Source organism: Perissodus microlepis, chromosome 5 (genome assembly GCF_051167445.1).
Source record: "Perissodus microlepis isolate ML-2025 ecotype Zambia chromosome 5, ASM5116744v1, whole genome shotgun sequence".
NCBI classification, from domain to species: domain Eukaryota; kingdom Metazoa; phylum Chordata; class Actinopteri; order Cichliformes; family Cichlidae; genus Perissodus; species Perissodus microlepis.
This window is the reverse complement of record NC_140465.1, coordinates 30,894,123-30,907,098: the sequence shown is the minus strand read 5'-3', so window position 1 is coordinate 30,907,098 and position 12,976 is coordinate 30,894,123. Positions and strand designations below refer to the sequence as shown.

The 12,976-nt window shown below is 42.1% G+C and overlaps 1 protein-coding gene across 1 annotated transcript in view; it reads right to left on the bottom strand.

The window, feature by feature from the left end:
* LOC146387611 (rho-related GTP-binding protein RhoA-D-like) overlaps positions 1-12,976 on the bottom strand; it is a 20,805-nt gene extending 7,829 nt beyond the window's left edge. Inside the window, exon 1 of the mRNA XM_084929364.1 lies at positions 12,830-12,976. The gene's annotated coding sequence lies outside the window, so the exon portion shown is untranslated. The remainder of the gene's footprint in view (positions 1-12,829) is intronic.

The following is a 12,976-nucleotide window of genomic DNA, read 5'->3' as shown; positions in this document are numbered from 1 at the left end:
GTGCAGGCATCCTAGCCCTAAATCAAAATCAATTAAATGTTATACCTATGCTTTAAGAAGCTTTGCAAGTTTTTATGCACAAACCATCAAGAAACATTATGGAGTATCCTCAGGTCAGAAGACTAGTTCAGCTGGTGTGTTTGGGGATGCATGGGGATGAGTTAGCAGTGCAGCTGATGGATGAGCTGGAGCCCTGCTGCCTGGGAGCAGCTGTGCATATAGTCATTTGGCTCCTCACCTCATCCACCTTCTGCCAGACAGTCTTGACACTAATACTCTTCACGAGGGGCACCGACTTATCAGGGGAAATTCATCTTTCTGTGCTACAGGCAAAACTGAGTCGAGTCTGCCCCAACGCCCACTTTTAATTGCTGCTCAGATGCATGGCAACACCAGTACTTTCAATAAGCAGCATCAAGCCATTCTTCAGAAGTCACAATGAAATACAGACTGAGGTCATTATGTAAACTGTTGCTGGTTTCATATCGTATCATCAGGACGGCTTGTTAGACATGATTTATTTCATGTAGAGCTGGGGGGGGATGTGCAAAATTAATCTTCTGAATACCTTTTAACAAGTCATAAAATAACCATAAAAATAATAAGCTTGTTTAGCATCTCATCTGTTTACAAACACAAGAAAAATGAAAACGGGACACCACAGATTGTACAGATTTTTTATTTTTTATTTTTTTCTTCTTTTTTTTGTGTCCCGTTTGGATCTTTAGCCATCAGAATTGTTGTCTTAAGGCCAAGAAAGATGCCAAGCGGATTTATTTTACCAAGTGGATCATCATGGCCTTGCCATATTGGTCCATTTGATTGACCTTTATTATAATTATGAATTTATTTTATTTTCGGTTGCTACAAACGGGACAGACGTGACTGGGGGATAGGACAGGGAGAAAGAATGAAAGAAAGAGAGGGAGAGAAAGAAAACCAAAGGGGAGAAAAGACGGTGAGAAGGGGGGGAAGAAAGGAAAAAACAAACAAACAAAACAAAACACCTGGATCACCTGTATGGAGAAAAAAAACAGAAGAGAAAGCAAACAACAAAGAGCAACATAATAAAAAACAGCACCATCACAATAAACTAGCTAGCAGTAGATAACAGTAGATACTAAATAATAAACGATATTGTGCAGCACGCAAGATAGACAGCGCACAATGTGCTTTGAGGCAGCAGCCAAGAAAGGTGTAGTCCGCGTCTGTGAACACCCGTGTGTACACCTGTGTGCATACCTGTGTGGATCAGCATGCTTGTATTCCAAAGGTTTCTCCATGTAACGATCTGCTAGGGAGTGTGGGGAGCCATAGCCCCGTCCACCAGGGTATGAAGCAGGTATGGAGGAGATCCAGGCCCCAGATATCCAGAGGCCCCAAGAGTACAAGGACCCGAGGAGGACCACCAAAGGGGGGGGAACCGTGCCACCCTCCTGGGAAGAGCTGAGTAGAGCCCCAAACGAGAGGTCACCCCGCAGCTACGGAGCAGAGGCCAGAGGGGGTTGCAGTGGCGTGCCCGCGGGCTCTGCCGGCAGCCAGCTGTGCCAGAGAGGACCGAGCTTCAGGCCCAGAGGCCAGAGGCCTGAGGGCATCCCACCCCCCGGAAGGAGCCCAGCCGGGCCACAGGCGCCCGGCCCCGCCAATCGGCCACCAGGAGTGAGCCGGTACATGCATGAGCGCCCAGCCCCAGACGACAAGGACCACCAACACACCAACGTCTGAGGGCATCAGCCACCGGCAGGGAGTGTGGTGAGGGGAGATAGGCCTCCGTACTTTAGAGGGCCTGACATGTACCCAGAGAGGTTGAGACTAAGACCCAACCTGACATATAGACACAGACAAACAGGCACACGCGGACACAGACGTGCATTCCCACCCCATATGCACAACCAAATACTCGGCACTCACCCAACGTGTAGACAGACACAAATAGACACTGCACAGACAGTCGCACTCCCCAAACATACTCTATATCCCAGGTCCAGGTACCCCCACCCCCAGAGGGACAAGCCGCACCTAGACCCAGGAGATGTAACCCTTCTCTCTGGGGTGGAGGCAAGCGGACCACCTCCTTATCTGCAGTAGCAGGGAGGCCCCGCATCCCAGACCCCAGTCTGACGGCCAGCACCTCCTCCCAGCCCCCCAGCCCTGACGGCTAACAGAACCGGGGTGAGTGAAGACCTCAAACCTCCCTACGCCCGCTCATATGTAGTGTTGCTGTGTGCTGTTCTAAAGTGCATTTAAAACTCAGGAGAGCATGGTACTAGCTTCCTCTCAGAGAGCAGCACAGCTCCTCCCGAAAACCCTTAGTGTCTAAATGCATTTAAAATTGAGGGTAGGGCACCAGCGCCAGAGGTGGGTTGGAGTACAACGACCATCCTCTGGATGCTGTAAAACGTGCCCACCCCCAAGGCCCTATATGTATGTGTTATGTGAGAGTGTGAGTAATGTGGATGTCTAGGTTGCAGAATAAAATTGAGGCACAGGCGGCCAGAAGGGGACAGAGGGGGAGTGCCTCCCCTGCACCCTGGTGACATACCTGCACCCCACGGCCCTGCGTGTGTGGGTGGGTGTGGTAGAGCGGGAATAGGGAGGCAGCTGAGGATGGGGAGGGAAGAAAGGGAGGGGCAAGCGGCCCCTCCCTGGGGCCAGCTCCCCCGCTGACCCCAGTAGGCACCCCCACGCTCTGGAACCCACCAGGGCAAGGGGGCCCAGGCCCATCCGGACCGGGGCCCGCAGCAGCAGCACCGCCCAGCCCCACAGAGTCCGGGGCAGCCCACCCGACTCCACCCCAGAGAAAACTGCACCCACCCCATCATCCAATCATCTCCCAAACTACACAAGACAATAGACACCCAGGTTGAGTTCATTCTCCCCCCTCTCCTATATCTCTACCCCCACCTGCAGAGTGCGCTCCTGTAGTGAGGAGACCACCTGCAAAGATATAACAACCTCCCCACCAGTTAGAGAGCCCCCTAGTTGGGCCGATGCACCAGAGGTCCCCTGCACTGGGGCTGAGCCCCCCTGCACCCACCCGCCCACTGCTCCAGCGACACAACAGCCAGGACCCAAGCCCCCAAGGCCCGGCCAGCACCCCAGACCAGGGGGCGGAGCACCCCCAGACCCCCAAGCCTCCACGCCCGTCCCGGACCCTCCCAGGGGCAGCCAGGCTACCAGGCCAGTAACCAACGTCCGCCAGCACAGACCCTCCCCCATCTCCGCTGTACGCAGCCACAAGGAAAACACCATCCAAGAGCCCCAGAGCTTCTAACCAGGTCATGGCCACATCCCCCAGGTTAGGCCCTCCAGGGAAACGCCCTAAGGCCGTCCCTACCCCCATATCAACCACAATAGCGAAGGCAGGACCAAACCATGACCCCCCACCCCCACTAGGTGATGAAGCCGATCAAAGGAGCCCAAAGGGATTGATCAAATGTGATGGCAGAGGTTGTATCAAGACTAATGTGATCTATTAGATGGTTTTTATATTGGTTAGAATTAAGATTATTTTTATTTTTCCAGTTAATGAGGACCATTTTCTTGGCAATGCATAGGGCCGTAAAAACAACGTGGGCTGTGTTTATTTCTGCAGTGACCTCATCCAAGTTGCCCAGCAAGCATACTAAAGGGGAGGCTAGAATGTTACATTTCAGACACTTTGATAAGTCTTCACATATCTCACGCCAAAATTTCTGAACTGGTGGACAGAACCAAAGATTTTGGTTCTGTAATTGTCCGGTGTATTTGCTGTGCAGTGTGAGCAGTTGTTGGAAGGCGTATAGCCCATCTTGAACATCCTATGACCAGTATAGTGCACTCTGTGTAATATTTTGTATTGTATTAATTGCAAACTGGGATTTCTGATCCATTGAAAGGTTTTTAAGCATATCTGAGACCAAAGGTTTGGGTCTAAGTTGATTGATAAATCTGCTTCCCATTTTGCAATAGGAAGGGATATTGATTCATCTATTTTAGAAAGTGTTCTGTATATTTTAGACAATAATTTGGGGGGTTTTAGACTAAAAAAAAATTGTACCACACTTGGTGGTGTTTGTAATTCAGCTTCACTGGGATTAAATTTCTTTTTTACTATGGATTTAATTTGTTGATATTCCAAAAATCGTTTCTTGTTGATCCCATATTGTGTAACTAGTCTGTCAAACGAAATAAAGTCTGTTCCTTCCAACATATGTTCCAAGTATTTAATTCCTTTGCAACTCCAATCTGAAAAGTTTATCATATTATTGTTTTGTAATACGTCCGGATTGTTCCAGATAGGTGTACGTTTGCATGGGATTAATGAAGACTCTGTCATTTTTAGAAACTCCCACCATGCTGTCAGAGAAGAGCTAATATTGATGCTTTTAAAGCATTCATGTCGTTTGATGTTTGAGCTGATAAATGGTAGGTCTGAAATTTCTAGGTTATTACATAGTGCCTGTTCTACATCTATCCAAGGTTCATCTAAGAGGGTGTGTTTAAACCATCTAGAGATTAACTGAAGCCTGTTGGCTAAAAAATAGTGATTAAAGTTAGGCAGATCTAATCCTCCTTTATCCTTGGTCCTTTGTAGTGTTTTTAAGCTGATACGTGGGGGTTTATCTTTCCAAAGGAATTTAGAAATGTACGAGTCTAGAGATCTGAACCAATCTTGTGATGGCTTATTTGGGATCATTGAAAATAAATAGTTTATTTTTGGCAAGATCATCATTTTTATAGCGGCGACCCTTCCCATGAGTGATATGGGTAAAGATTTCCATCTAGCCAGGTCGCCTTCTACTGTCTTTAAAAGTGGGATGTGGTTTAATTTAGTTAATTCTGAAAGTTTAGGAGAGACATTAATACCTAAATATTTTATATATCCACATTGCAGTGGGGAAGGAGAAGAATTATGGAAGGAGCAATTAATCGGAAGAACTGTTGATTTCGACCAGTTAATTGAATAATCTGAGACACTTGAGAAGGAATTTATCAATGCAATTATCCCAGAGATATTGGTTTGTGAGTTTTGGAGAAAAAGTAACACATCATCTGCATAAAGGCTGATTTTATGTTCTATATTCTTACATTTTATGCCCTTAATTGTTGTAGCCTGTCTAATTGCTGCTGCAGATTGTACAGATTTTACTACAGGAATAATTTGCAGACTGTTTGATAATACCCACCCCTAAAGTTAAAGCTGTGGCAGGTTATCACTAGCAATTAGTTCGCTGTGTTTGGAAATGTGGAGAAATAATTACAGTTTACAGTCAGAAGACGAAGAAACTGCCAAAATTTCAGATCTGAGAATCTGAAACCAGGGATTTTAACCAAACAAAAAACCAAGCACAACTAATTATCTGAATGGGTTGTGGCTGCAGAAATATTTAGAAGTTAGAGAGTAAGGGTGACATGGGACTTCCAGAAAGAGCAAAGAAATTAGAGGTCAAACAACAGCCAGTAAAATTGAGGCAATATCAGTGAAGGAAAAAGAGCTGACAGCTGGTTAACTGCCCATTCTATGTTGTGGTAAACACCTGGGTTAAGAAATAGCATTACAATGTGGAAATTTAATTGTATTTCACCATGTGTTGCTGACAGTAATCAGCCATGTGGAGCTATTGTCTATAATTGGTTTCAGCTTTTTTCCAAGTGGACACGAGTTGAAGCATAAGGTACCCAGAAAACCTCATATTGCCTTGACTTTTTGAGTAGATCCTCCATTGACCACTTTTGCCAGTAAACGTCTCTATCAGCACTTAACCAGCTGACCTCGAAACAGACAACAGCTCATTTAAATACAGTCTGTGGAAGTACGTACAATTATTAAAATAAAATGACATGTAAATGGTTAAGAAATAAATAGGCTGAATCAGTAGTTTTGCTCAGGAAAGAGCAAAATGAAAAGGGTAAGTGAATGAATTACTTGTCAGCTCCATTACCATGCATATGAAAACTTGGCATAACCAGGAGGAAACTTTGTGTGTTTGGCGGTTGACAGTTTTAATAACAACTTGGTTACTTGTTTCTTGCTATGGAAATTGTGGTCATGGGTATGATCATATTTTCTGTCTTTTGCCCAAGGACCCACTCCTACACTTCCCACAAACCGTGCTGCAGCTGCAAAGCTTTTGTTAAGCTGCACCAAACACTCAAGTTTGAATTTAGGCTGCTCACTCCATTTACTCACTCCAGTTATTCTGCATGTTTAATATGCTCATGAAGAACAAAAAAGAGCAAAGGCTTTGACAGCTATAAAAGAACAACAAAAAAATAATGAGCTGCATTGAAGAGTGCCTGATACTTCTCAACAGACACCACACAGCATCTTTTGCTTTTCAGAGACTGCCAAATGGACCAGAGATACTCTCAACTAGATGATGGGTTCAGAGCCAAACAAGTGGGAGACAGCAGCACCGAGGCCTCTGTGAAACAAAACAACCCACTTCCTGTTCTGTGGAGCCTGGGAGGAGCTTTTTTGGCTGTAGTTCTGTTTGGACAGGCCTCGGCAGAGCCGGAGCATGGAGGGAGCAGCCAGAGGCAACGCGTGCAAGCAAGCACAGACGTTTGCCTACATTCACATACATCCACATGTACACAGTTGCTCTTTGGAGCTGCACATTGAGTTCTTCCTATTGATATTAGCAGCCTGTGAGAGAACATCTTGACACGTTGACAAAGGAAATTATGCGTGAAAATGTCCCATATAGTCACAAATGGTGCCAAATCCTCAGGCTGTCTATGACTGATGCTCTCAATTTAGGGACTAATGGATACTAATGACAGCAACTACTAAAGAGGCAGGTGGTTGCTAGTAGAAATCGATTTTGCTCTATCCTCCAGATGACACCTGTTCAACATGATTCAGCATGGAAAAAACTTTAGCTCATCCTCTCCACGTTCATACTGAAGTCTCTTCTTACCCCGATTCAATTAAAACATGTTTGAGCATCGCTTACCACAACTAGTGTCTGACTAGAAACCCCACTGGATGCAGGTGCAGTTGTTACTAAAAAATTAACACTCTTACTGAAAGCTGTGGAAAAGCCAAAATAAACTGGCATATATATCTTTGACTGTACACAATGTAACTCGAGGAATCTGAACGTGCACAGAGATATTACTGGAATACGTTCATAAAAACTCAACTATCATGGTGGAGCTGGCTGAGGACCATCTGTTTTATTTACATCAAAGAAGCACGCTGCCTGAAAAAAACCAACAAAACAACACAGGATGACACCAAAGCAACTTTAATTAACTGACCTTAGAGTCAAGATTGAGTTACTTGGAAGAAAAGCCAACATTCATCTTTTATCTAGTGAGATGATCCTGAAATTTTTATTTTTCCTGTCAAAATGTCAAAGCAAGGTCGTGACCCTTTGAAAAAAAAAGGCAAGGTTGCATTCTGGGTAACCTCAAAAACAGCCTGTTTGTTTATTTGAAAAAGATCCTTCTAGTTATGAAGCTAGAGTGCCTGCAAAAATTCATTGTGACTGCACTTCACAGTGCAACATAATGTCTCCTACTGAGGCGCTCTGGTAGCCAATCCCTTAAGTCCAAGGGATCATTTCAAGTGGAATAAGTTAAAAAATAATTACCACCACGGTAACTTTCCACAGTTGCATGGTATTTTCTCATAGTGCTGCTGCTATTGTTTTGGGCTCTGAAATACCTTCATGTTCACAGATCTGTTACCAAATCTAGACTTCCTGGATTGTATTTTATGCCTCTGGGGCAACAAGCTGCCATTGAACCTCGTGTTGTTTTCATAAAGGGCCGAGTTCTGTTGAAACAATACAACTCCTGGTCGCAGACTGCGTTAATAGCAGTTCAAACCAACGAGTCCCTTTCCATATTATTTCACTGAAATGCAGGCCTGAAGAAAAAGATTGATTTCATTAAACTACAAGAAAAATCTGAAAAGAATGAACAATATCCTGTCTATCAGGACTTTATAATATTTCTGCATTACACTGTGAGCCACGCTGTAAAGACAATGTTCTTGCTAACGCGTTATGTGATCCCTGAAGGAAAACAGGAAAATAAATGCACTACTATAGGCTACATTTAATTTTTCACAGTTCATCTCATGCTAAGACAAATCAGCCCAAAAGCAACCGAGGAACAATTTCCACTCTACTGTTTGCACTTGGTGTCAAGAAATGCAGTGAGCACTTTCCTGGTTAATAACAAAGAACAGCACAAAAATGTCAATTATCTACATACAAACAATTTACCAAGCAAACAAACACATGACAAAAGGTTTTCCTGTGAAGCCTGGAAATTGGCACAAAAAGATTAAAACCCACTGCTCTGAACCAATACTTCACTATTTCCATTGTGTAGCTTGCATTTTTATGGTCTCTTATGTATTTGTTGTCAAGTTGTAGGTATTTCAAAAGGCCAGTCTAGTAGCAGGCATTTAAAATTAGATTAGGCTACAAATGCTATGCATTTAACAGTAATACTGTTAAGGGTAATAAGAGTAAACTGCTAACATTATACTTGTCTGTTAATATGAAGGGATAGTACTGACAGAATTACCTCAAGGCTGGAATTAAGGGAAAAACAGCTTATGCCACTCTGTCCAAAGGTAACGAAATCCACTTACTCTACAAATCCCCCAACATGTAAGAATATCTTGTTTGTTCATCCACAAAAAAAGAGAGAAGTATCAAAGTATAAATAATTATGATGAATATTTCAGTTGGTAAGCTGTTCACATATAATCAAGAGGTATAAATGACCTAGATTTAGTTATCCAGTCAATGAACGGAAAATGATTCTAATAACTTATAATGTATTTTTTTATTTATTTTATTATTTCATCATGAAACAGGTGTTAAATACAAACCAAAATTCAACAAACATGAATAAATATTTTTAGCATAGTGTCCTTATGAAGGGGATAAACTGTAAAACAAGACTTAAGTCTTAAGTCTAAGACTTAGGTCATAAGACTTGGTCCAAAGACAACCATTAAAAGGGAAAGCAAAGCACCATTACTCTGTACAACTATTTGAGCAATGCCCCGGGTTAATGAACACGCCACCTCAATCCTTCTCTAAGGAGGTTTCCTGAGGCTTAAGGGCCAACAGGAGTTATGCAACAAGCTGAACAGAGTTACTGCAGAGTAGAGCGTGACCCTGACCGCTGAGGTAGAGCTGCCTCTTTCTGCTCATGTGAGTTTGATATCAACAACAATGCTGAACATACACGAACATCCAGCTATTAACAAACATGTTGTTCCTGAGACTACAGCGATGATGACTTTTTGTTCTCATGTCCTGCAAACATAACAGGAAATGAGTCCCATCAGGATTGTTTTGCACATATAACAAGCTCACAGGACTGATAGTGTGCACTACAGTAAAAGAAAAAAAAAAATCTGACACAGACAGGAGTTGTCAAGGATATCTGTCCAACTCTGGTTGTAGAAACAGGTTTTATAACTAACAGAAAAATAAAAGCCAGACTGGATTTTGACTCAGTTTGACAGAGAAACATTCATTCCCGTCTAGCCTGAATGTCTTCAGAGTAGCTCCAAACTACAGAAGAAAAAGGCCTTTTAATGTACTTCAGGGGCTTGCCTTTTACAAAAATGTCCTCAAGCAACTTCTGCACCTGAACCGCAACTCACAATAACAGACAACTTGTGCCTTTTATCCTCAAGAGGTGCAGTCCTGAAACAGTCCAGAATTAAAGATTAAAGATTACACGGAGGAATTTGAAAGATACCTTCAAGCCGTTTCATATCTAGTACTTATTGATCAAATATAGCCCTCTTACTATAAGCTGTTGACTGCAGCGCAAAAAAACGAAATGTTTCAATGCCGATCTGCATTACACAAGAGCAGGAACACACAGAGGAGATCAAGTCAGCCTCTCACATTCTTTGGGCACAAAAACCCCAGCTCCTGAGTCTCACCGAGTCATGACCATATGCTACACCCAAGGAAATGGTCAAATGTGCCAAAATCAGCTATGCCCAAGACATTAAAAACAAACAAACCAAAAAACAAATATGATATCTTTCGTTAGGCCTCTTAACAGCAATGGACAATTAATCCATATGAAGACGACCAGGTGATTGTAAACTAAACAGAGATTTTTATGCATTAAAGGACTGTTGACATTTTGGGAAATAAGTTGTGTTTTTTTCTTGCTGCAGTTCTGTAGGTTTGTACCAAGTTGTACCAACTTTCAGGTCGCTTTGTGATAAAGAGATCAGGAAAATCATGGCATCAAGCCAAAGTAATGGCCTGGCAGAGTCTGGAAGGTCGATTTTAATAAACTAAACTAACTGCCTATCACTTTATAACAACAGTATAAGCATGTGATCAGAAAAGCAAATAAGGTTCCTTCAGGTGTTTGCAGTTTCAACACAATTACATAGGTGGAGTCTCATGCAGCAAAAACTTGTTTGATCACCATAATCAGCTGGGCATTCCCAGATTAATGACCTAGATAGATGGCTTCTGTCAAGCAGCCACGACTTTAAAAGTACATCAAAGAAAGACACTCTTGCTCTTGAAGCCTGCTGAGAGGAAGTAGGGGAAGACAACAGAGTTCAGTCAGCTGGCAAACTCTAAGGCAAGAAGCAGCGGATACACTGAGAGAGAACAGGTACCATAGGACTCGCTTCTCTTCAGTAACTCAGGTTATGAGCAGCCAAACAGGGATGACTTGTTGGCCAAGAGGACTGAGTTTCCCCGAGTTTGTTTTTTGTCTGTTCCTTTAGAAGCCAACTGTTCTAATCTTTAAAGTCATAATAATGATAATACCTACTCAATACTTGTCCAATATTTTCTCAAATAAATGAGTAATTGATTGGCTTGCAATAGTAGAAATTTGTCAGTTATTCAGAGCACAGCCTAAGCTTTCAGGCTGTTTTCTTTCTCACTGGCACTTCACAATCTCTATGAGCATTTCTAGAATCTGTAGGTAAGAAGGACAGAGTTTTTTGGTAGTGGAAATTTTCTGTTTTCTGTTTATATTCCAAGTGCTAGTTTACAAAACATATTTGAACAGGCTTCGTTTGCATACAGGTAAACAGTCAAAAGAGGGATGCCATTTGCCAAATTGCAATGGAGAACAATCGTCTGTTACCTGAAGGCACTGATGCTTTTTATTAACTTTTATAAAATGTATTTGCATTTCTAAACATTGACTGGTGGACAGAAATGAAAGTGTCATTGCCCAAAGAGGCTAAGCCACAAGGCTAGCTAATGAGTTCCTACACGGGAGAGTCCAAACCTAAAAGATATTCATTTTAAAATCATTTGATCAAAAATAAACTATTAATATTAAAAAGCAAACAAAACAATAACTTGATTCTTAAAATTTGTGGAATTCCAACTTCACATATCTTGTTCTCTACAAAATTCAAAGATATTTCAATAATTGTGAAAATTTTAAGTGTTTACATTTTGTTTTTTGCTTGATGACAGAACAACTGGTCTGTCTGTCAAAAGACCAGTCAAATAATCCATTCATGTGCAACAGCACTTGGATTGTTTTCAAAATCAAATAAAAAAAAAAAAAATTAGAACTACAACTTCATATGTAGCTGGAATAGGTCCTGCTGTGACCCTGAATTGGATAAGTGGAAGAGGATGGATGGATGAACTTCATGTGTACCATGGGTTAGCACAAATGAGACTTAACTGCTTAAACAATTTTCACACATTTTGAGAAAAAAAAAAAAAAAAAAAAAAAAAAAAAACAAAACCCTGCAGATAGTTCACACGAAATGTAATCTGCCATTTAGACGGCCAGAGGTTTTTTTTGTATTTTTAAAAAAAAAATCCATATTCTAAACTGAACATAAAGAGATTTTAATGTCTTGAAGAGCTGCCTTGAGATTTTGAGATAGAAGCCAAGTTGCTTTCTTGCTGAGATTCAGCAGATGAATCTGAAACTACAGCCAGACAGCCTAGTTTAGTGATAGAGAAGAAGTCTCTAATGACTTTCAGGCCACCTGGTGATAAATCACTGCACCCATCCAAGGGACTAATCATTTAGTACACATGTGGCATCTACATTTCTTGTTCTGTCCAAAATAATTCAAAGACATTCCAATATTAGAGGTATAAAGCTGCCAGAAATGCCTTTCACCTCACACTGGCAAACAACGAAATTGAGGATAGAAAGAACAATCAGAATAGAGAAAAGTGCTAAAAACTGCTATTGGCTTTCAGACTGCAGACCAGTCAGCTGACTCAGGTGCATCAAGAATTCTGGTTAGCTTTCTAATTAATTTCAACAAACTAAGGAAAACATGCATGAGGTTATCCAATATATGTTTCTCTATTGTAGATTATTTAAATCCCCATTAACAGGGCTGGATTTTCACTTATTTAAACATTATTAGTCCAAAGTTCATCCTCCACATTTCTTTCAGTATATTTGAAAAGCACTGTTTGTAGTTTAAACAGGAAACCTGAATCATAACAATGAGAAAATTAAGTGTTCCCAGGAATGGTACACTTGGAAATTTGCCATAAGGAGCTGCTTAGCCTTATTGAGGTCGCAGCACTTGGAACAGTGAGAACATACCGACGGGATCTGATCTGGTGCCGTCACTTTTAAACTATCAGCAATGAAGCTATCAACAGTTGTACAGAAACACACCCCGCCAACTACAACCTCGCTGCTTACACCTTACTGTAAATTACAGCGATGTCAGGAATTAAAGTGTCATCCACCCGAGAAAAGGCGAATGTTAGTAGGAGAAAAAGCCACCACCTTGTCCCTTTCACCCAAGTAAGTGAGCTATAATTAGACAGTCGGATTGTGACAAATAAGAATTTTGAGTCAAACCACAGGCTCCGGTTGTATTTACCTGTCACCAGCCGGACGAGAGGTTTTAATTAATCTTAATCCCTGCTTGCTCCTTCCTCTTGATCGTGACACACACAGACACACTTCTTGCTGCAGTGTTCGCTAAATTTACAGAGTGGGTGTAGAGAAACGGGGCAGGCAAGCAGAG